Raw genomic sequence first — 23,604 nt, forward strand, 5'->3', positions numbered from 1 at the left:
TAAAAAAAGACAGTTCTCCAGTGATTCATCATGTTTGTCCACCGCTGGGCATTGTTACTGTGAGAGAGTGAAAAGTGTTTAAAGAGTTTTTTTTTTTTTTCTAACAGTCCAAAGGGGCAAAGGTGCCCATAGTTGAAGAAACACCCTCATACGGCTGACAGGTGGGAAGAGTCACAAAGAGTTTTACAGGATCAAAGATGAGCTTTCTGTAGCTGTCACGGTGACCCTTGCTGCTTTGATCTGTTTTCTGTTGGCTCATCTCTGAATGAGGAGGAAAAGAGCAGAGCTTCCAGAATAAACCTAGCACTTTTACAGCACCAGCAACGGCTTCCATCAGACCCACAGGTTGTTAATATTTCATTATGGTTGTCCTATATTGTATGGCCCCTTATCAACATTATGCAGATAAGCCATGCTGTTGAATTATGAAGTAGTCAGTCATCCAAAACTCTTCAATGAATAAGTGGACAAACACTAAGCAGAAGGTAATGATGAGTGTCGGTGGAATTAGTTTTTCCACTGAAGAGAGAATGTTGTTTGACTTTGTAAGAATTGCTCGACCTCTGCCGTCTGGTGTCCATGGTGAATAATTTAAAGTTTAATCAAATAGTGGGCTATGCCCAGTTATATATTATATCTATAGAAAAAAACACACACACACACACACACTCAACAGCATGATTGATAGCTGGTCATATAGGCATGAGCAAAAAACAGTACTTTAATGTGTAGCTATTGATCTCTAGCTAATCCTCTATTGAGAGGCACAGCATGTACCATCCCATTCCACGTTATAAAGAAAAGCTTAGAAACTACCTTCAGTGTCATTCAACACACATCTTACAGAGCCCTTTAAATGCTTTTAGACAGCAAAGCCAGTAGCTTGGTTATGCTAAACAAACAGTTGAAGGTCATATTGTCCAGTATCTGCTCTCTGTCTTGAACCGTAACTTAATTAACTCCGTTGATCATGCTGGGGCGAATTCACCAACCAGTTGCACACTTTTTGTACATCAAGCTGTATTGGAATTGAATAAGGTACATACAAAATCAAATAAACACTAATTGTTTTTTTTTGTTTGTTTGTTTTTGTTATTTTTTGGTAATTCTGTAATGTCCGTTGTGGAATTTTGTATTTTGTTTTATGTGACAGTACAGTATTGTTAGGGATTTTGGATTAATGGATAATAATTGTGAATGAATCATACCATCATACCATACCATACTGTCACGCAAGAAAAATTTCAGACTTTTTTTAACAATAAAGTTATATTATTATCATCAACATAAAAAAAAATAAGAAATTGACTTAAGGACACTGGAACCAGAAATGCTAAAATTCTAACTCACTTCTGCTATTTGGCCCACAAAAATACATCATCCCTGCAGCACTCTGTTACAGCGCAGACATTTGCATCTTATTCATTAGCAAAGTCATCACTAGACTAAAATGTGCTCAAAAATTGATGTACTGTGAATTTAAGGCACTATTATTGTCTTCAGCACAAAAACACCTCATTTATGTATAAGAGGCTCATTATAAACTACTACTTATTCACAAAACTCGTTTGATGCAATTAACGTCAATCTAATAGCAGCTTTGGAAAACAAGTGGTAAACAAAATTTTGCAAGCAAATGGGCATTAATTGGGGTATTTGATAAACCTTTAGTAAATCAAGTGTTAAAGGAGACATCGGATTCCCCTTTTACAAGATGTAAAATAAGCCTCTGGTGTCCCCGGAGTGTGTATGTGAAGGTTTAGCTTAAAATGCCCCACAGATATTTTTTATAGCTTGTTAAAATTGTCACTTTTTAGGGTGAGCAAAAACACGTCGTTTTCGTGTGTGTCCCTTTAAATGCAAATGAGCTTCAAAAGCTCACACCGGTATCCGGCAACAAAACAGGTCAATCTCACGCACTGAAAATGCCAGAAACTGTCAGTAGTGCCAACATATATATGCTGCATTGAGATAGAAAAGGGATAGTTTATTTCCCTTTATAAATTGTTATCTTGCTTTTATCCCCTATTTGTACAAGCCTGTTGTAGCATCCGTTTTCACTGCAGAAAATCACTGTAAGAGCTGAATAAAACACAGTACAAGAAGTGTGCATTAAAATATTACCCATAAACTCTCTCTCACTTGCATTATCATCAACATACACAGCGAATTACACAAAAACACTCGTTACAACTAATAGTAAACAAACCTATACAGACCTCACGCTGTTTCGGGGGGTTCTTAATAAATTGGTAAACTTTATATCCATAAAACAACTCCAATGAACTGTAATAAAGTGCGTGCTCTCCCTCTCATTACTGCCGTAACCAGTATCGCTCAGGAGACGGTAAGCTGGATCACAAACAGTTTGTACGGATCCATCCATGAGTAAACAACTTTTTTAGCAATACCTGTTTTGTATTGTCCCTTTGTATTGACTCTCGTTCACAAATAAGTCTGGTGTAAAATGATTTGCACAGACATAAACGAATTTAGGTACATTAGGCATTCCTTTCAAAAATAAAATGAATCCACTGCATCTTCAGCGGCTCTGATGTTGGGAGTAAATGAACACTGTTATGTTCACTCATACATCCAACAACAAAAAACCCGAGTTGCTTACGAGACACTCAACTCACTCAGGATGGGGTCTATGCTAATACGGCACAGTCCTGGGTGGTCTTATTTAAATAGCTAGCTACCATTGTAGAAACTGGCAGCAAATTGAAACAGCTCACTGGATGACATTTTCAGACTCAGATAGCCGATAACAAACTGGCTGCGTGTTTTCAGCTTTTCTGGGCTGGCAGAAACCTAACTAAATGCAAAAAAAGCGAAAAAAAAAAAATTGAAAATTGTATCCGATCTCCTTTAAAACAATTCATATAGTGCATGAAAATAAAATAGTTAGCAAGATGTGCGTTTGTAATCATTGGCGACATGACAAAGTCTGCAACCAGCAGTAGCGACCAAAAGTACAGCAACTTGGCTAACTGCCGATTTAATCGCTGCCGTGTGTGTTTAGCTTTACACTCGTCTCAGCCACAGACGGCACACCCACAGACCGCCTACAGTCCATTCACAGACCGACTGATGCATATTGCACAAAACTGGCAATATGCATCAGTGTTGGCTGAAATTCCTGTTCCAATTAGATTGGCAATTCCAGTCTAAATGAGTGTGTGGTGTCCCATACTCAGAATTTGTGCTCTGCATTTATCCCATCAAAGTGCACAGACACAGCAGTGAGCAGTGAACACACCGTGAACACATCCGAAGCAGTGGGCAGACAATTTTTGCTGCGGCGCCTGGGGAGCAGTTGGGGGTTCAGAGCCTTGCTCAAGGGTGTCACCACAGTCTTGGTATTGAGTACATTCACTCCCCCCACGACAATTCCTGCCAGTACTGACACTTGAACCCGCAACCTTTGGGTTACAAGTCCGACTCTCTAACCATTAGGCCACGACTGCCTAATATCATTGCACTGCTGCAGCCATGGAACGGCAGCAAAGTTCATTGATTATTACGCCTGAATGAGAGTATAGTTCCTAGCCATATCAGCCTAGAAAATCGCAACTTTTCATTTTCTGTCGGTCTTAGTATACGATTTAACTACAGAAGAGTCAAGTTGTAAATAGGAAAAATATCGAAACTCTTTGGTGATTTTTAAGCGTGATGCTAACGGTCTAATCAGATTCAATGAACTATGCTAAGCTATGCTAAAAGTGGTACCGCCAGACCCAGAGATCGGCTGAATGGATTCGAAAACGGTAAAACTCAACTGTTTAACTCTAGGGGAGTTGGAAAATGAGCCTATTTTCAAAAAAAGTGGAGTGTTCCTTTAAGACACCAGGCTACTTCAGTTAGAACTTGAGAGGAAGATCTAGCCACAGAAATGTCAGCATTGTCTGCTCAAAAGATTAGTTCACTTTAAAATGAAAATTTCCCAAAGCTTTACTCACCCTCAAGCAATTCTAGGTGTATTTGACTTTCTTCTTTTCTGTGAATGGACTGTGGGTGGTCTGTGGGTGTGCCGTCTGTGGCTGAGGCAAGCGTGAAGCTAAACTTACATAGCAGCGATTAAATCGGCAGTTAGCAAAGTTGCTGTACTTTTGGTCACTACTGCTGGTTGCAGACTTTGTCATGTCGCAAAAGCGCAACTGACACGATGAATACGGAAGGCGTAGGATGTAGCGTAAGCGTTTTAAACTGCGAGACGTGTTGCACTTTCTTCGTAAGTTGAATATGAAAGGTGGTCTTGCAGAAGCTAGATATTTTACTTGTTAAATATGGATATTTTTCTTACACAAATGTATCGCTTCGCTTCAGAAGGCCGTTATTAACCGCCTGGAGCCATTTAGAGTACATTTTTGATGGATGGATGCACTTTCTTGAGCTTCATACTCATTGGTCCCGTTCACTGCCATTATAAAGCTTGGAACACTGAGTTGGGAAACTCAGATTGTGTTCATCTGAAAGTCAAAAGTCAGATACACCTAGGATGGTTTGAGGGTGAGTAAATCTTAAGGTAATTTTCATTTTAGTGAACTAATCCTTTAATATCTGCTAACACCTTCTTTTGATGCTCCACCTGACTATAGTAACTTTGCAAGTACATACTAATACTCTAATGATAGTTAGTTCATGTAGTTGAAAAGTTACTTATAGTTAGTAAAATGTCTAAAGTGAACCATCGAAATAAAGTGTAACCGAATGTTTTTCCAAACTTGGCATCAATATTGATCGACGTTTAGATACTGACATACTGGCATATTTTCAACCCATTATGAACAAATTAGCATTTAGAAATGTAACTCAAGACACTGCAATAAAGATAAATGATTTTGTTTTGTAAATCTAGCTGAAAACACAGTTCACTGACTGTTTCCATGCTGTTCTTTTATAAAGAGCTGTTGAAACAGATGCCGGCATAGAACACTTAAGCTCTGCCGTCAATCACCCTCCCGCTGTCAGCTGGCTCTTCTTAAGCGCTGTTCTCTGAAGAACCTGATTCAGGGCCTGCTCCGTCACGTCATGGCAGCCATCAATCTGACAAGCCTCAATCACAACACTGACATTTTGTGCAGTCTAAAAAGAGGATTGTAGGAATTACCAGAGCCATGTCCATTACATAAAGAGAGATCAAGCAAACACTGTAGGAAAAAGACAGCTGTTGTGCCCTGCATGTCACCGTTCATTTCACTGAATTCGTTTGGTATGGAGAAAAAAAATGGCTAAAGTTGTTCAGGACCATGGACAGCATTAGGTCAAGACATTTGTCATGCATAAATGTCCTGTTTTTGCACACATTTTGTTTAGTATGTCTTGAATCTCGGTCTGATTGGCTGTTCTAGAATTCATGACATTTATTTAACTAAAACAAATGTTTTAATTTTTTTTTTTTTACCCATTTAAGCTCTACTATAAAATAGTAGAGCTTAATAGCTCATATAGCGAAAGCAGAATATAGCTCAGGACCACGGACAGCGCTGGGTTCTGCAGTCTTGTAAATCCGGCTCTTGAAAGGATCAGACTGTGTGTAGCATGTGTAGCAAACATTAGAATGACCTGACCGTATCTAACATCACCAGAAGATCAATACAAAAAGTAATGTTTTGTGGAATGAAGGTTGCAGGTGGTTGGATATGAGCAGAGGTGGGGTGTCAGGGGTGAATGTGTTGGTATTCTGTGATAAGCACAGATCCAGAGACATGCGCCGTCAGAACGCACAGGGGATTACAGGGGTTTACACATCCAGAAATACAGATAATCGGGTATTTGTAATCAGAGCAGAACCATCACAAAAAAAAAAAAAACATTTGCCTTACCAGGAATTTGCCTGCTGGTATTTATATGGAGATTACTCCTGCTGACATCACTGTAACACGACTGTGACGTTCACAGGCACTTTGTGATTATATCAAATTTACAGCCTGTAACTGAAATGTAATAACTTTGTTGTGCCACATGTTCCCACTTTTTATTAAGTGTCTTTAACTACTATGTATTAACATTTAAATTAATAATTTGATACAATGTGTGCATAAATGTTTTTAATTAAGTTGTAATTAATTTCTGTAATTACATCTACTGTATAATTATACCTTTAAACCTGTCCCTAACCTTACCATATCCAACCTCAATGTTTTGAAATACAACATGAACACAAAAAGTACAATATATCTTTTTTTTTTTTTTTTTTTTCATTTCATATAAGTATAAGTAGTTAAAGGCAGCTATAGTATAAAGTGTGACCTGCTACATTGCTGGTATGATGGACATGTACATTAAAAGGGATATCTTTTAACTCTCTGGAGTCTGGTAACGCGCCGGCGCGTTTTGCAGGATTTTTTTCACATTGCAGCAAAACAGACTTAAAATACTCTGTCATTATTTGTCATAGAGACATAAGTAATATATCAATTAAAACTATAGAATGTCTTCTGTTATTTGTGTACACTCAGAGTAAAAACAAAATGTCGTGCTTTTTTTAAAATAAAGAAAACTTGATGCGTGATCTCTCGTCTCCCTCTGAACAAAGTCCAATCTGATAGTTCTCAGAAAATGAAGTGTAACTTAGTGAATACTAATGACACAAAAATGAGACTAATGTCTAAAAAAAAACGCGGAAACGTCAGGTTTTAAATCACATCGAAAACAAATGTTCTCTGTTTATGTAATCTGTATGAAAAGAGACACGTTGACACTTTGACATAATGACACTTTTTCCATTAATATGTTTATGAACAACTGAAAAAAAAGCACAAATGTCAGGGCATGTCAAAACTTCTCCAGGCCCCAAATCAGCCTCAGACTCCAGAGGGTTAAATATTACCCATCATCCCAAAAAATCAACTGCACATACTTGGTGTTAAAACATAATAGCATGGTTGCAAACCCTTGTGAGCTGCTTAATGCCTGCATATATATTGCATAACTGAAATAAACCCTCATAGGAAACAGAATTGAAACTGAAATTGAAATAGCAGCTGTAATGTTCATAGGCCATTAGGGGTCACCTATATCGTACAAATAATCACACTAACATCTGCTGACCACAACAATGAATCCCAGAGATTACAACATTGCCCCACTTTTTTCAACTGCCTTGGTATTTTTCCCATTCATCTTCCTATAAGGATTCTTAAGTCTTCATTTAAAGTCCCCTTGTAGTCAATTATTACACATTTAAACGCTTTAAACATTTAATTTTACACATTTTTTCCTGTGAAAAAATAAAAATCAAATCTATTAATAATACTTCGTTACAGTACTTAAGTATTTTTTGGGAGAATCTGTACTTTACTTGAGTTTTTATATTTCTGTCAACTTTTACTTTTACTCCACTACATTTCCTAAATAAATTATATACTTTTACTCCGATACATTTCCCAAAGCATTTTCGTTACTTACTACAAAATAAAGTCGGAAGAACACAGACTGCAAGCAAGCATGTGCAAACAAGTGCTCGCACAACCGCGGTTGATTTAATTTTCCGGGTTGCGTCCATTGCTGGAGCGGCTGAGAAGAGTGCGCTGTCATTACGAGCATAGATTATGAGACATTACGAGAGCGGCCTCTAGAGGTGAAATAAAAACTATCACTGATGCCTCGAATGGTTTCTTTTGACACGTGATGTGAGGCTGCGCGCTGCACAGAGCGGGTCACTTCAAAACGATTTAAAACGGACAACAAAACGGTATGTTATACAATGTACACTACAGTACATGTTTTCATATCACTATAAAGTAATTAGTTTGTTGACTAGATGCTGCATTAGTGGAGAACAGTATGTTTGTCGTCGAGGCTGACATTAGTAGTAACCTCAAGCGGTTAAAACAATGTGACAAAAAAAAAAAAAACACCAACTGTTTAATGTCAAGATTGTTACCATTCATTTGCATTAGTTTATAACTATTTGTTCGCTGTTATGCATTCATTATCCGGCGAAGTTGCATATTTAAACTGTATTCTCATACAGCGACAGAAGCTTAACAAATCAGAAATGTAGCCTATTCAATTTCAGTTTTTATCGGCACTGTAACACATATTTTGATTAGATAATCATCAATTTTTCTAAAATAGAGCCAAATAATGTGTGAAAGTACACATATAATAGACCCATGCTATGCCTTTGTGTGTAAAGATAGTAATTTTTAAGCATGACTGTTTGGATTTATATGAAATAGTAACATTTTACAATAAGAGTACATTTGTAACATTGGTTAAGGTTAATAAAAGTATTGTTAATTTTTGATTTCATCATTTACATTTTAACATTTTAAAGTTGTCTCTTGCATTAGTTATAATGCACTATAAATTAACATGAACAAATCATCAATGTATAATTAATATATTAGTATTTTTTATGTATAAAAATTACAATAAACCTTTAGCCAATTTAAAGAAACAAAATGTAAGAGAGTTAAAACTGAACACAATCTTGCTGCTCAAACTGTGTATAGAACAATTTTTAATATTTTTTTTGCTCCTTTTGTATTTTACATTTACTTGTACTTTTACTTTCAATACTTAAGTACATTTAATATAAAAAAAAATACTTTTCATACTTAAGTACAAAAAATATCACATACTTTAAAACTTTTACTCAAGTAACATTCTAAACAGCAACTTTAACTTCTACCAAAGTCATTTTCTGGCAAGATATCTATACTTTTACTCAAGTATGGTTTTCGAGTACTTTATACACCACTGCTCTTTACAATGTCAGACACATAAGGGTAAATCAATATGATTAAGCTTTTACTTAACTACGTTATCAAACAGCTAATAATATGTTGCTAATGTTACACGAATCATGTTCCAGTTCATCATCTCATTCTAAAAAAAAAAAATGCTTTCATTATAACATTGTAACATACATCACATACATAATTCACCCGCTATATTGCTAAATGTTTAATTTCAACAGGAAAATATTCCAGGCCTCTGACTTCCCCTGCTTCGCACTAACATATTAATGATATACTAAAGCCCGCCCACACGATGACGTGATTGATTACAAGGTATTTTGTGATGTCAGAAACATCAGTGATTTCAAACCGTGTTTTTGAAACTGTCTTTAGATCACTGCAGTTTTAAAGAGAAAATACTCAGTAATGTTGATTTATGAATTTGCACATGGTTTGTCTTAAGGCATATTAAAAACACCACATAGATAAACAACATTAAAAACTTGATTTTCACCACAGGGGGATTTTAAAAGATATTAGCCATGAACCAAATCAGCCATGAGGAGAATAAAAACTTGCAAACTTTGATTTGAAGCAAAAAAGTATTTGAAAATTGGACAAAAAGACAACTGTGCAAGACTGTTAACTTTAATGAGGGAAAGAACTACAATCATATGAAGCACTGCAAATAATTGGAGAAATATAAAACTGTTGATTTGAAGACGTTTAAAATATATAATATATAATATATACACACACACACACACACAATATATATATATATTTTTAAGTTGATTGCAAAAGATGCAAATACATATAAATTAGTTTGAGAGAGTAGGGAGACAGACTCTATTAGGTCATTTGCAGTGCTTCATGGCAGTAATATTCTTGTCTCAGTTCTTTGATTGGTAGAGATTTCTTTGCAGAATCATGGGTAATGTATAGTTTTTCACAAGACAATACTGCTGTTTAACATGATTTATAAAATAAATTGGGCTGATGGCTTCAACAAAAGCATATACCATTGATTAACAACCTTGTAGCTCACAGTAGGTCTGTCTTTAAGGGTTTATAAGTTATCATGGTAACACTTTACAATAAGGTTCATTAGTTAACAAACTAATAATGAACTGCACTTCTACAGCATTTATTAATCTTTGTTAATATTAATTTAAACATTCACTAATGCATTATTAAAATCGAGAGCTGTTTTGTTAACATCAGATAATGCACTGTGAAGTAATATGATCAATGAACTGTATTTTTACTAACGTTAACAAAGATTAACAAATAACAAATGTTAACAAATGAACCTTATTGTAAAGTGTTACCATTTTCTTTAAAAATCAATTCTCCTATAGAGAAAATGAATGGGATTTTTACTTTGATCTCAACACGTATGGTGTCAGTGCATGTTAATAAGCTCATGAATCATGATACTCCTAATAAACACAATTATAAGTAGCACCCACTCCACTTTCATTCCACACCACTCACAGACTCTGATCTGGACTGTTGTGAGCAAGACAAGTGGACTGAAAATTTACAGTGCTGTTGAACTGTAAATGTTGATCATCACCCTTGGAATGCCGCTCAGCCAATCAGATTCGAGGGCCGCAACGTTTATAAACTGAAATATATATCATATACAAGTCACCACCAAAGTCATTTATCAGAATAATATTTCAGCATTTCCTAAGTGCCAGGCCATTCGTCCTTCTGAACAGTCAAACGTGATGAGAAAGAGAAATGCAACCATTCATTCATCCACCCCTCACAAAGGTGCCTTCCAAGATCCATTTCAGCGCACATATTGCTCATACTGTGTGTCACACAAGGACACATCTGCTCCGACCTTAACGTGCACTGCAGCCATTTCAAACGACAGCCTCCATTAAAAAAACCCTCCCTGCCTTTCATTGACCCCAATTCAACGGCACGCTTCACCCGTCGCCATTTTCCCAGGGCTCTGCCACCGTCTCCCCACCGCCAGCCCAATGCTCCCCCTTCCATCAACTCAATTAAAGTTACCTGTCTGTGATCTGCTCTTTCTCTCCGTGGAACTGACAGCTCGGAAAGGGTCATCCTTATTAGCTCTGAATGTACAGAGGTCACAGGCTCACCAGGAGTGTTCACTCTATGATGTAAAGAGGGGACTGTGTCACATCATCACTGAAACGAGAGGAGGTCACCAACCTCTGTGCACATTACTGAGAACACATTGAACACAACTGTAAAGAACACTCTCTGCCCATTCCATTATGTTCATTTTGACCCTATGATTTGTGGTTGTGGGTAGTTTTTTTTTTAATAACTTGTCAAAAAAAAGGGTGTCTCATCATTACAGTGGCCTTAAAAATGTTTTTGAACATTAAAAGGTATATTTAAATTCTGTCATTTATTCACCCTCATGCCATTACAAACCTGTATTACTTTCTTTATACATTTTGAAGAATGTTGGTAACCAACCAGTTTTGTTTTCCATTGGCCTCCATTATATGGACAAAAATACAATGGAAGTCAATAGGAACTGTTTGGTTACAAACATGTATGACTTTCTTTCCTCTGTGGAACGCAAAAGAATATATGTGACGTGTGCTGGCAAAAGGAGTCGAAATTAGCAAATTGTGTTACATATTCTCTATTAAAAACCTTCAAAATGTTTGATTTGTTGGAATCTTGATAGAGTCAGCATTTCAATTTTGGAAAAATCGAGTTAAAGGTGCCCTAGAATTAAAAATTGAATTTATATTGGCATAGTTAAATAACAAGAGTTCAGTACATGGAAATGACATACAGTGAGTCTCAAACTCCATTGTTTCCTCCTTCTTATATAAATCTCATTTGGTTCCAAAACAAAATCACCTAGCATCCATACCTTAAAATCCCCGGTAATAACACCAAATTTGGCCGATGTTTTTCCCAACAGTTAACCAAATGTTCATTTAAGACATAACAGATAATATTTGCGTGAATACTCGCCGAAACAGATTGTGGATTGGGGATTATCAGGATTGCGCGCTGTCAGAAGAGTCTTTGTGCGCACAGTTCAGATCTGACAGTCAGCACGAGTAAGATCGTTTTGTTTACATCAGCATGAGTTTGAAAATCATGTTTCATTGGTTCAGACTCATGCCATCGAGAATTCGCTATGAATATTCGTGTAGTTGGAATGCTGCACTTTAAAATGATACCAAACTTGTGTTGAGAGGAAGCACATGTCATCCGAAAGTGAGCAGAGAAAAATGGCATTTTTCATGGTCAAAGGAAAGGTACTCCTCTCAGAAAACGAACAAATAAAGATACTTTTAGATGTTGAATTTCTGTTTGGAGCATTGGGATTGCTAGACAAGGGCTTAATGAACTCATTTTTGTGAAAACCTCAAATTTGACCAAAATTAACATTTTCCGTTTTTTTTTTTTTTTTGCCTGTAGCTTGAAATTAGCTTGTGCACATTCTGACTCATTTTGGCAGCACGGGTCACATATTTTGAAAAATTGCAACCGAAACGGTTTGGTTACCAACAGAAAAAAGAAAGTCATACATGTTTGGAACAACATGAGGATGAATAAATGATAGCAGATTTATAATTTTCCTATTTCAAGGCACACTTTTTAAATGTATGGATATCATATGTATGAATGTCATTGCATTAGATAAAATGTCAAACCAAATGACATTTATTTTAAAGAAAGCACACTTTTCAAGCAAAGTATTTCATAAAAATACATTTAAAATGGCATTGATATACTGCTTAAAAGTAAGACGAAAGACTAAATATTACATTTATTTTGTTAGGGGTAACAAGGACGGTTGTGGCCTAATGGTTAGAGAGTCAGCCTGGTAACCCGAAGGTTGCAGGTTTGATTCTCAATACCTGCAGAAAATGACTGAGGTGCCCTTGAGCAAGGCACCTAACCCCCAATCGCTCCCCGGGTGCCACAGCAAAATGGTGCTCTGGTTGTGTGTGTTCACTATTCACTTATCGTGTGTGCACTTGGATGGGATAATGCAGAAGGCAAATTCTGAGTATACTTGGCCTTAAACTTTATTATTTAGCCACTATATTTATCTGAAATCGGTTCACCAAACATGCAGGCATCTTCAACAAGATGTTTTTTCATCTCTGGATTCCTTGGGTTCATTTGTCAAGAGTTTGATGTGACACATGCTGCTTAAACAGAAATGAAGCGTTAAACTAGATAAATGGATACTTAATTGAACCCCCAGGCAGCAAATTAACATGCTACTTTTTTAATGAAATGATATTCATTCTCATTATTTGTTTTGCCCCGTGGTGTGGCTCTCTTACGTGATAGTCAGTACACATTCAAAAGTGTTACAATAAGTTTTATTTGACTGACGTATTCCACCTCCAACTTTTCTCTCTCAGTTGACTGTTTTAAATGATGTGGTGTTCTCATGTAAATTATGGCCTCTAAATACAACTTTCCAACTGAGAATGCATAGCCAAAATCAACCATTTATTTAGAACAAAGATGCTGCCCTGACATCCTCTGAAGATGAAATTGGGGGTTGATCTAACAGCATTTACATTTTTTTTCCCTTTGAAACACCTCCAAACACTCCATCACTTCATGACAGCTAAATTTAGGGTTGTACTGACTATCAGATTGAGTCACACAGGAAAAAAAGCAGGGTGGAGGGGGGACTACATTTAGACAAATCAGTGGGCAAATCAGTGACTCCACATGCATTTTTTTTTTTTTTTTTTTTTTTAACACATGGGTCTAACCCCCTGGGTGCTTGCTTTCCCCCCTCTCTTATTGATCATGCTTTTTGTGTTGTCTTTTTTCCAAAATTATATCTGTAAATAGCTTTATTTTATGTCAATGTTGTTTTTATTCTCTTTCTTCCACCTTTTCTATCTTGCATGCACACATCTCTCTCTCTGCATGGCTTGGCTGCATGCTGTAAATTGTTATGATGGCGTGTAGCTCCCTGTTCCCAGATACAAAAAGGTAAGTTTTATTACTCTTTATTGACTACTACTCCACTTCCCAAGCAAATTTCCTGCCTCTTCTGTTGAACCTCCATTGATTCACTCCAGTAACACTGACAACAACTTACCAACTGTAGTGGATTCGTGAATTCTCTGGAATGTGTAAAAAAAGATTACTGTATTACAGCCATATATATATATATGTATATGTGTGTGTGTGTGTATGTATGTATATGTATGTATATATATATATATATATATATATATATATATATATATATATATATATATATATATATATATATATATATATATATATATATATATATATATATATATGAGATATAAAACTTCCTGTGACACATTTGGCATCCCTTTACTGTTGGCATCTATCCTTTTTGTTGGCTTACTCATTGTTCCACTGACAAGACATATTATCTTCTATTAAGATAAAGTGCTTACCCATGAGCAGATGTAAGCATAATGTTTAATAATGACCTTTTATTAAGTATTAATGATGAATGAATGTATACATTTATCTCAGGCTAGTTAATTTCTAGTTCTTAACCATGTAAAGGTAATTCTCTCTCGAATGGTATTTTTCACTGTGAAGTGCAAAGAGACTCTGCGTAGTAAGAGGCAGAACCTGCATCTTTTTCATTTGTTCTTATGCGAGTGGGTGGGTGTTTATATGCATATGGTCTTCAGTAGGAGACCAGAGATGTCTGTGTCCATGTCTCGCCCCCATACATATATTCAAGGCTTAAGAATGAGATGAATTCATTGGGCGCTTTCACTCCCCTCTGGGTATTAATTTATCTTTACGTCTGACATGGAGCAAAGCAGCCGCCTGTGCACAACCATAAATCAGGTAGAAAGAGTTTGTTTGTGTGTTTGGCTATACTTGTGTGAGCCAAATGTTCTCACTTATATAGTGAAATATTATGACAACCGACAAGTGAGGACATTTTACTTGTCCTCACTAATTAAAAAGGCTTATAAATCGCCAAAATGTTTTTTATTTAAATCTAGTGTTTAGCGCATTTCTGTGATGTTTAGGGGTCCGGTTGGGTTAGGGGATAGAAAATATCATTAGCCTGATATAAAATCAATGGAAGACTATGTAATGTCCTCACTAATACAGTGAAACAAATGTGCGTGTTTTTGTGACACATCAGGACATAAATTTGTATAATGTCATGGGTATGACATGGGTATTACAAGAAGAGATGACTTATGAGGACATTACCCCATTTCAAAAGGAAGCGTCGCAACAGCATTCAAGTGTGTGAATAGCGCTAGCAGCCTTTAAAAAGCCACACCGAACACCAATTCCACTGAATCGTTTTTCTTCAGATTATTGATCTGTCAACATTTGAACAAGCACGACATAGAAGTTCGTCGCCATAGCAAAGCACCTCTTCAGTGGACACCATCACAAGCTGCTATTGTGAACGTGCCGCTCAGCTGCTGAGTTACGGTGAGAAGACGTACAAGAAGCTAATCTCATGACGCGCTGTCTAAAGAGCTCACTGCAGCTACTGATATATTGTTCATCCAAAGCATTACTGGAATATTTAAATTTTTGTAAAAACAATTTCTGATTTATTATTGTCTCTTACTGTTATATTTCTCAATGATGTAATGGTATTACAAAGTGAAACTATTGCATGTGTTTTTCATTGCATGTTTTTCAACTTACATCTTTATTTTTTATCATTTTTAGTCAAATCATTTGGTAGTCAGAGGTGCACTGTAAAAAAAAGTTCATTGAAATTGAAAAATTGAGTTAATACAATGAAGGTGATTGGTTTAATTAACAGAAACTCAAAATATTCTGAACCACGTTAATTATTGAAGTTGATTTGACAAAAGAAAAAATGTGATAAATCATGAAAATTTTATCAATCAAAAATCCGATTTTTTTAAAGGTTTAAAGGGGGCGTGTTTGAAAACCACTGGGTTAGGGTAAGGAGGGTTAAAGGGATAGTAAACGGATAGTTCACCCAAAAATGAAAATTTGATGTTTATCTGCTTACCCCCAGAGCATCCAAGATGTAGGTGCCTTTGTTTCTTCAGTAGAACACAAATGATGATTTTTAACTCCAACCGTTGCGGTCTGTCAGTCAAATAATGCGAGTGAATGGGAACACAATTTATAAGAGTAAAAAAATCATGCACAGACAAATCCAAATGAAACCCTGCGGCTCGTGACGACACATTGATGTCCTAAGATACGAAACGATCAGTTTGTGTGAGAAACCGAACAGTATTTATATAATTTTTACCTCTAATACACCACTATGTCCAACTGCATTCAGCACTCATTTTGTGAGGTCTGATTGCATTCTGACAATGGCAGTGATGTCTCACACTCATTGAAGTATATGCGCGAGACATCACTGTCATTGTCAGAGCGCGATCAGACCTTACTAAGCGAGTGCTGAAAGCAGTTGGACATAGTGGTGTTTTAGAGGTAAAAAATTATATAAATACTGTTCGGTTTCTCACACAAACCGATCGTTTCGTGTCTTAGGACATCAATGTGTCGTCACGAGCCGCAGGGTTTAATTTGGATTTGTCTGTGCATGTTTTTTTTTTTACTTTTATAAATTGTGTAACTTAACTTAGGCGTAAATGTAAGGCTCAACTTTCATAGGAATGAACCAAAAACGTTCGCTCTTCTCTGCTCGCTCCGTGCCAGCAGACACGCACAGTCAGTCAGTCTCTCTCTTGCGCGCTCTCTTGCTGTTTAGTGCCGTTGACCGTCCTTGTTGTCGTCATCCACAATAAATAAAGTTCTTACAGTGACGTGAGGGTACAAGCAGTGAGTCCGGTGGAGAGAAATCCCCCACAACTGACTGCAAACGGGCATTCAGATCTCCCTCCATTTTGTTAGTAACGCCCAACTTCCAACGATCCAATTACTTCCCGAAGGACAAAATCAAGTCCCGCCCTCTGATTTCGGATGCCGCTGCACTCGGATAGACGTCACAGTAGAGAAGAAAAGACAATCGCAACTTCCGTTTCATGCCGACTTTAAATTGATCAAAAGTCACATTAAAGAATTTTACAGTGTTAGAAACAAAATTATATTTTAAATATATGCTGTTCTGTTGTGTTTTTATTCATCAATTTCCACAAAAATTGCAAAACTATTTTCAACACTGATAATAGTAATATTTGTTTCTTAAGCACCAAATCAGCATATTAAAATGATTTCTGATCGACCTCTCCTCAACAATCTGCATGACTTTAGGTATCATTCATGTTCATAGACCGAACGTTGTATAGGTACTATGGAGTTTAGAAACAGCCAGAAGTTGACGTTGCACCACTCAAACAAACATAGCAATGTTCTGAAATTGGGAAATTCAACCTACAAATAGCTATTTGGTCTCTCCACATTAAACTGGTATAGGAGAAGGTGTTAAACAATCCTTGGGCCTACTTATTGAGATGTTACTCTTGCATTTATTCTCTCACTTCCTCCCTCTCTGTATGTATCAAGCCCACCTCCAGCCTGTACTAATGTTTTTCCATAGTGCATTATGGGCACATGGTTATGTACTATGTGGCTCAATGGCATTTGGAACCTGTACAGCTCTCACCCATTGAGAGTCATCTGTGCTGGAACCTCCATCTGCTCTTGTGAAACACACTTGATTTCGACCAGCCCTTCCCTTTTACAGAATCTCGTCCCTTTCAATTTTAAGTGCAGACCATCTCCAACAGGATGTTTATGCGGAAGAATAAAGAGATATAATTTGGCAGATGAAACATATCTGACTAGTTAGCCGTTGATTGGGAGATGGGAAGGGAAATGCCATACTTGGCAGCTTGGCAGCAGTTAGTAAAGCGGTATGATTGAGTGGGTACACACAAGGCTTTTGCTGATAAATGTCGCCCATCTCCTTTCACACTGGTCATTTCTCCTGCTTCTCCATAATTATGATCAACCATCCATTCACTGGCAACACTGCAATCGGATGCCCCATAACACATTTATTGTTGGCTGCGTTCTCAGGAGACCTCCGCTTCTCTGTTTTATGCCTGTCCTGAATAGTCGAGGTCAGCTGGGACATTACAAACGCGCATTGAGGTTACGCCCACTCGCCCTCCTCCAATCGGCTTGCAGGTACCAGACAGACCTTTGATGAAGAGTTTATTTCCTCTGTATTTAACGCATCCTTCAATATCGTACGAGAATGGGGCACATCAGCATTGCACCATATTAAATCACACGGCAGCCATTTTTCTTTATCGATCTGCTCAGAGCAGACGGGCCACAATTTACCAGACACCCATATGTCACGCTGCCCTGAAACGCAAGACAAATCCTGAATTACGCTGTGTGCCTGGTGCAACACTGAGAGGAGATAACTCACTTCTTACCCTCAAAAGCATATATATATACGCTCAGTGTTTTCCTAATCGAACCATTTTAGGTGTATTGGAACTGGATTTATGGCAGTGGGGAGATGGAAAAGCATACGTATTGTGAAAGCGAGGTTCAGTTTTGTGCTTGCCCTTATTTTTGTAACAGGTTGCGTCAGTCCTCTTCTATAGTGGAGTGGACCTCAGAGGCTGTTTCAGTCTGCAGCACCTTCAAAGAGAACAACCATCTGCAGTCTCCGCACGCACACACAAACATACTCACACCCACAATCGCATAGAGCCGAGCGGACCTGTGGATCTTTGAAAACTGCTTTGTAGCTCTGATGAGACCGATTCGCATGGGTCTTCCTGTGATGGGCCACCAAAAGCAGTGAATAACTTGGAAGAGCTGAATGAAAGAGAAATATAAGAAGGATATTTAAATTTTTGACAAGCTGAAGTGTCATTTTTTTCAATGAGAAAAACACTTCTCCTTGACCGATTTTGTGCAGGTTGACTTCCCAGTCAGTGTAAACCTAGGCTGTGCATTTGCCAGGCTATGCACTTTGTGTCCTGTGTATTGAATTAGATGAGAGAAGATGCTTCTGAAGGTATGCACCTGTGTGGGATGAATACATTTTTGGACATATTACACTGTCGAAAAAAAAAGTGCAAAAATTGTACCATCAGGAACACAACGGCTCGTCACTGGGGCAGTACCCTTAAAGGGATCATCTACCCCTAAAAGGGGCACATTAGTTCCTTAGAGTATTAATATATAACTTTAAAGGGTTAGTTCACCCAAAAATTAAAATTCTGTCATCATTTACTCACCCTTAGGTTGTTCCAAACCCGTATGACCTTCAATCCTCTTCTTAACACAAATGAAGATATTTTTAATAAAATCTGAGCGATTTCTGTCCCTCCATTGACAGCCACACAACTACCACTTTGACTCCTCAGAAAGTTCATAAAGAGATCGTAAAATGAATCCATATAATTCAAGTTTTCTGAAGAGACACGATCGCTTTAAATGATGAACAGATTTAATTTAGGCTTTTATTCACATATAAATATTGATCAGCAAACATAAACAGAAGCTCAACCGAACCTGCTTGACAAGCGAGAACAAACCTCTTGTGGAAGCTCAAACGAGCTGCATAACACACTTGAATGAACCTCATTGGTTCTCGCACATCAAGCAAGCATGCCACAACTGATGTGTGTGATGTGTTGATTAATGTTTGTATGCAGGGCTTGACATTATCTTTTTTGATCACCAGCCACTGTGGCAAGAGGTTTTCCAAAGTAGCTAGCTCAGCATTTTCACTGGCCATACCATGGGGATATCAACTGCAATATAGATGTTTCTAATTTTATCTCATAATTTGGCCACAGGTATATTAGGCTGCTGTCACTTTAAGACCTGACACGCAGATCCATTATACTTTTATGCGTGCGTTTTCTTTCTCGAATATTTGTTCACCTAAAACAACTGACTGTATTTACATGAATACTCACCAAGACCAGCATTTTCACAGTATTTTGTGTGTATTTGACTGTTTAAGTGCAATAAGCAGCGAAAAAGAACTCAGTTTAGTACTGAGAGGCGACTTTATGTGTGCACACTTTGGGTGTGAACACAAAATCTGAGGGAATGAGTAAAATTATTCGCAATACAGTACGTGCAATCCCACCCCGAAATTCAAGCCCTGCAACACCAACAATATTCATTTGGAGCAAATGAAACCAGTGAGTGAGGGGTGGCGGGTGTGTGTATTGACTCGCTGTCTTGTATGTGATCAAAGCCTAAATTGAATCTGTTCATCATATATAGTGATTGTGTCTCTTCAGAACATTTGGACTAAACTGCTCGATTCATATGGATTAGATTTACGATCTCTTTATGACCTTTTTTTGAAGCGTCAAAGTGGTAAATGCGTAACTGTGAATGGAGGGACAGAAATTGCTGAGATTTAATAAAAAGATATCATTTCTGTGTGATATCCGAAGGTGTTCCAAAGGTCTGTGTTCCAAAGGTGAATGAAAGTCTTATGGGTTTGGAATGACATGAAGGTGAGTAAATAATGACAGAATTTTCATTTTTGGGTGAACTAACCCCTTAAAGGGTTAGTTCATCCAAAAATGAAAATTGTCATTTATTACTTACCCTCATGCCGTTCCACACCCGTAAGGCCTTCGTTATCTTCAGAACACAAATTAAGATATTTTAGTTGAAATCCAATAGCTCCGTGAGGCCTCCATAGGGAGCAATGACATTTCCTCTCTCAAGATCCATAAAGGTACTAAAAACATATTTAAATCAGTTCATGTGAGTACAGTGGTTCAATATTAATATTATAAAGCGACGAGAATATTTTTGCAGCGCCAAAAAAAACTAAATAACGACTTATTTAGTGATGGCCGATTCCAAAAGCACAGAGGAATCAGTGTGTCAAATCTGCTGTTCGGAGCGCCAAAGTCACGTGATTTCAGCCGTTAACAGTTTGACGCGATCTGAATCATGATTCGAAACACTGATTCATTTATGATCCGATGCTTCATGAAGCAGTGTTTTGAAATCGGCCATCACTAAATAAGTTGTTTTTTTGGCGCTCCAAAAATTTCCAAAAAATTCTTGTTGCTTTACAATATTAATATTGAACCACTGTACTCACATGAACCGATTTAAATATGTTTTTAGTACCTTTACTGATCTTGAGAGAGGAAATGTCATTGCTCCCTATAGAGGCCTCACGGAGCCATCGAAGATTAACGAAGGTCTTACGGGTGTGGAACGGCATGAGGGTGACTAATAAATGACAGAATTTCCATTTTTGGGTGAACTAAGCCCTTAAGGTACTATCTTTCTCATTTGAGTATATACATTAAACATGGGAACTGTGCTGTTTGCTTTAATGGTCCGACATGCCAACTTCTTGCTTATACAATGGTGTGCAATACTTTGGGTGAGAGTATCTACAATAAGCATTTTAATGACTAATTTACTTATTTGTTTCTAAAATGAAAGACTGGTTGTGATGGAAGAAATCCCAACCCAGTTGTTTTGGTCATGCTTCAGGTGCATTTTGCAAAACTATATGTATAAAAAAGTCCTTTATTTTTCTAAAACATCTAAAAAGAAATGCTACTTTTTACAATATACTAGTACCACAGTCCAACATTTCTTTAGTCATCGACATTTTTTGCCAAGCTACAGTCTGTAAGATTTTGTTTGACTAGACTAGGCCCTATTTTTCGCCTGTCACCCCTCCTGCCATGTTCCTTTGGCCATGCAGAGAACTTGTCAGAGGCTGAGAGTTTTCTCACACCCCCTCATGTTCATTTGTTTTATTTCTCAGGCGTTGTTGTTGTGTAAAACACAACAATGATTATTTATGTCTTAATGCGCTTCCTCCACGTCCCCACAAGCTAAACAAAAGTGGAGAGAGAGGTGTGAAGCCCAAGCAAGACTCTCTGACAAGTTTACACTGCATAGCTCACAGAAGCAGAAAATAACTAATTAGGATTGTGGTTCTGACAGCCCTTATATGTTAGGCTGGAGAGGCCGGGCCTTTCTATGGCCCTCTGAGATCTGCTCATCTCACACATGACTGCACACAGGGGCGTCCAGGAATCCCACCTGAGAGAAAGCCTGCTGGGAAAAGAAATGCATCACTGAAGCATGGATACATACTTGCGCAATATGCTGAATCTATATTAAAATCAGTTTGTCTGTGGCTTGTTTTATCTTGTGATGTTCAAATGCCTAAATTCAATAGACCCAGGCCTTCTGACCTACCAGAGAAATGGTTAAAGTTGATTCAGTACTATGTTTTGTATGTTCAGTGCCTATAAAAAGTAGTGGCATTTATATATTTTGATTAATTACTGACTTAACAGTGGTGCTGACTTTAGACTTTAAGGGATAGTTCACCCAAAAATGAAAATTATCCCATGATTTACTCACCCTCAAGTAGCTTTTAGCTTCCTACAATGTATGACGTACTATGTAGGAGTATCGAAAGCTTAGACGCCTCTCGTATTTTAAACAAATAGGACTGGGCAACAAACTCAGGCTCTCCTTCTCTTATATCGATATCCTCCAACATTTCTCTTTAAATTTCTCATTTCAGACTTCTAATACATGAGCAGTGTTTTGTTTTGCTCTATCTTCTGAGCTTCCGTGTTCGTCGTTATGTCATGTGTCGGGTCAGGGGTTACTCTTCCACCACAAATTGTTGCGTACGGCTGTCTGCCGGAAGCAAGTTATTATAGTTAATAGCTCTAAATATGGATATTTTTCTCACAAAAACCCATTGCTTCGCTTCAAAAGGCTTTTATTAACCCCCTGGAGATGCATGGATTATTGGTATGGTGGATGGATGCATTTTTTTGGCCTTCACCACCCATTTTCTACCATTATAAAGCTTGGAAGAGCCAGGATATTTTTTAATATCTTTTAATAACTCTGATTGTGATTGTCTGAAAGAAGATAGGCTTGAGGCTGAGTAAATCATGGGATAATTTTCAATTTTGGGTGAACTAACCCTTTAAGTTTTTATATCACTTATCAACAGAAACACTTTTTCATTGCTCAGCAATGTGATCTGAAATAAGGTATAATAAGCAAGTATCATAACTCCAGTCTTCAGTGTCATAAATTTCTGATTCAGAAATCATTCTACTATGCTGATTTGCTGCTCAAGAAACATTTATTATTATCAATGCTGACATTTTTTTTAAATATTTTTGTGGAAACCATGTTACATCAGGATTCTTTGATGATTTGAAAGTTCAAAAGAACAGCATTTAATTGAAAGCTTCAGTGGCTGAGATTGTAGAAATTGCATATTCAACTGTTGCTCTTAATGGGAGAATGTCAAAGAGAAATTTACTATTAAACAAAAATGTCATGATATCTTGGCACAGCATGTGGGAGACTCTGAAGCCAGCTGGAAGAAGCTTCTGTGGTCTGATGAGACCAAAATTGAGATGTTTGGCCATTAGAATAAACGCTATATTTGGCATAAGCCGAACGATGAAAATATCAGAATGCTGCACCTTCCCCATGGTGAAGCGCAGTGGTGGCAGCATCATGCTGTGGGAATGCCTGGCAGGCTTGTGCGGGTAGAGGGTAAAAAAAGCAAATCCTAGAGGGAAACGTGAAGTCTGCAGGACACAGATACACAGGAATGACTGAAAAAAACAATGTTTATGTCCTGAGTCCAAGTCTACAACTCGACCCAAAAATTCATAGGTGGACTTGCTGTTCACTCATGATGTCCAGCTCTGCAAAATAGGGAGGATGAATGAGGGAAAAACTGCAGTGACCAGATGTGCAAAGCTGATAGAGAACCACACGCACTCAAGGCTGTAATTGCTTTAAACATGTTTACTTATAGGATCAGTCAAATATGTTTTAGCCATTTCTTGTTGTTCTGTGGTCTTTCTCAACGCTGTCTGGAATAGCCAAAAGTTCTGAACCATTTCATGAGCTGCAGCTTATGGTTTCCATGATATGTTCAATACACAGACTTGAAAAAAATATATATGAGCAAATGGTGGCG

General features: G+C 37.4%; 1 protein-coding gene across 5 annotated transcripts in view; it reads left to right on the forward strand.

Moving 5' to 3' along the window:
• The window catches only part of doc2b (double C2-like domains, beta), a 286,240-nt gene that overhangs the window by 223,516 nt on the left and 39,120 nt on the right, over positions 1-23,604 (forward strand). The window contains exon 12 of one of the 5 annotated variants that reach the window (XM_067407186.1): positions 108-118. The exons of 3 other annotated variants lie outside the window; for them this stretch is intronic. The gene's annotated coding sequence lies outside the window, so the exon portion shown is untranslated. Of the gene's footprint in view, positions 1-107; positions 119-23,604 lie in introns of those variants that run through there. One more of the 5 variants, XM_067407188.1, reaches the window with a different exon arrangement.

Source organism: Chanodichthys erythropterus, chromosome 13 (assembly GCF_024489055.1).
Source record: "Chanodichthys erythropterus isolate Z2021 chromosome 13, ASM2448905v1, whole genome shotgun sequence".
Taxonomy (NCBI): Eukaryota; Metazoa; Chordata; class Actinopteri; order Cypriniformes; family Xenocyprididae; genus Chanodichthys; species Chanodichthys erythropterus.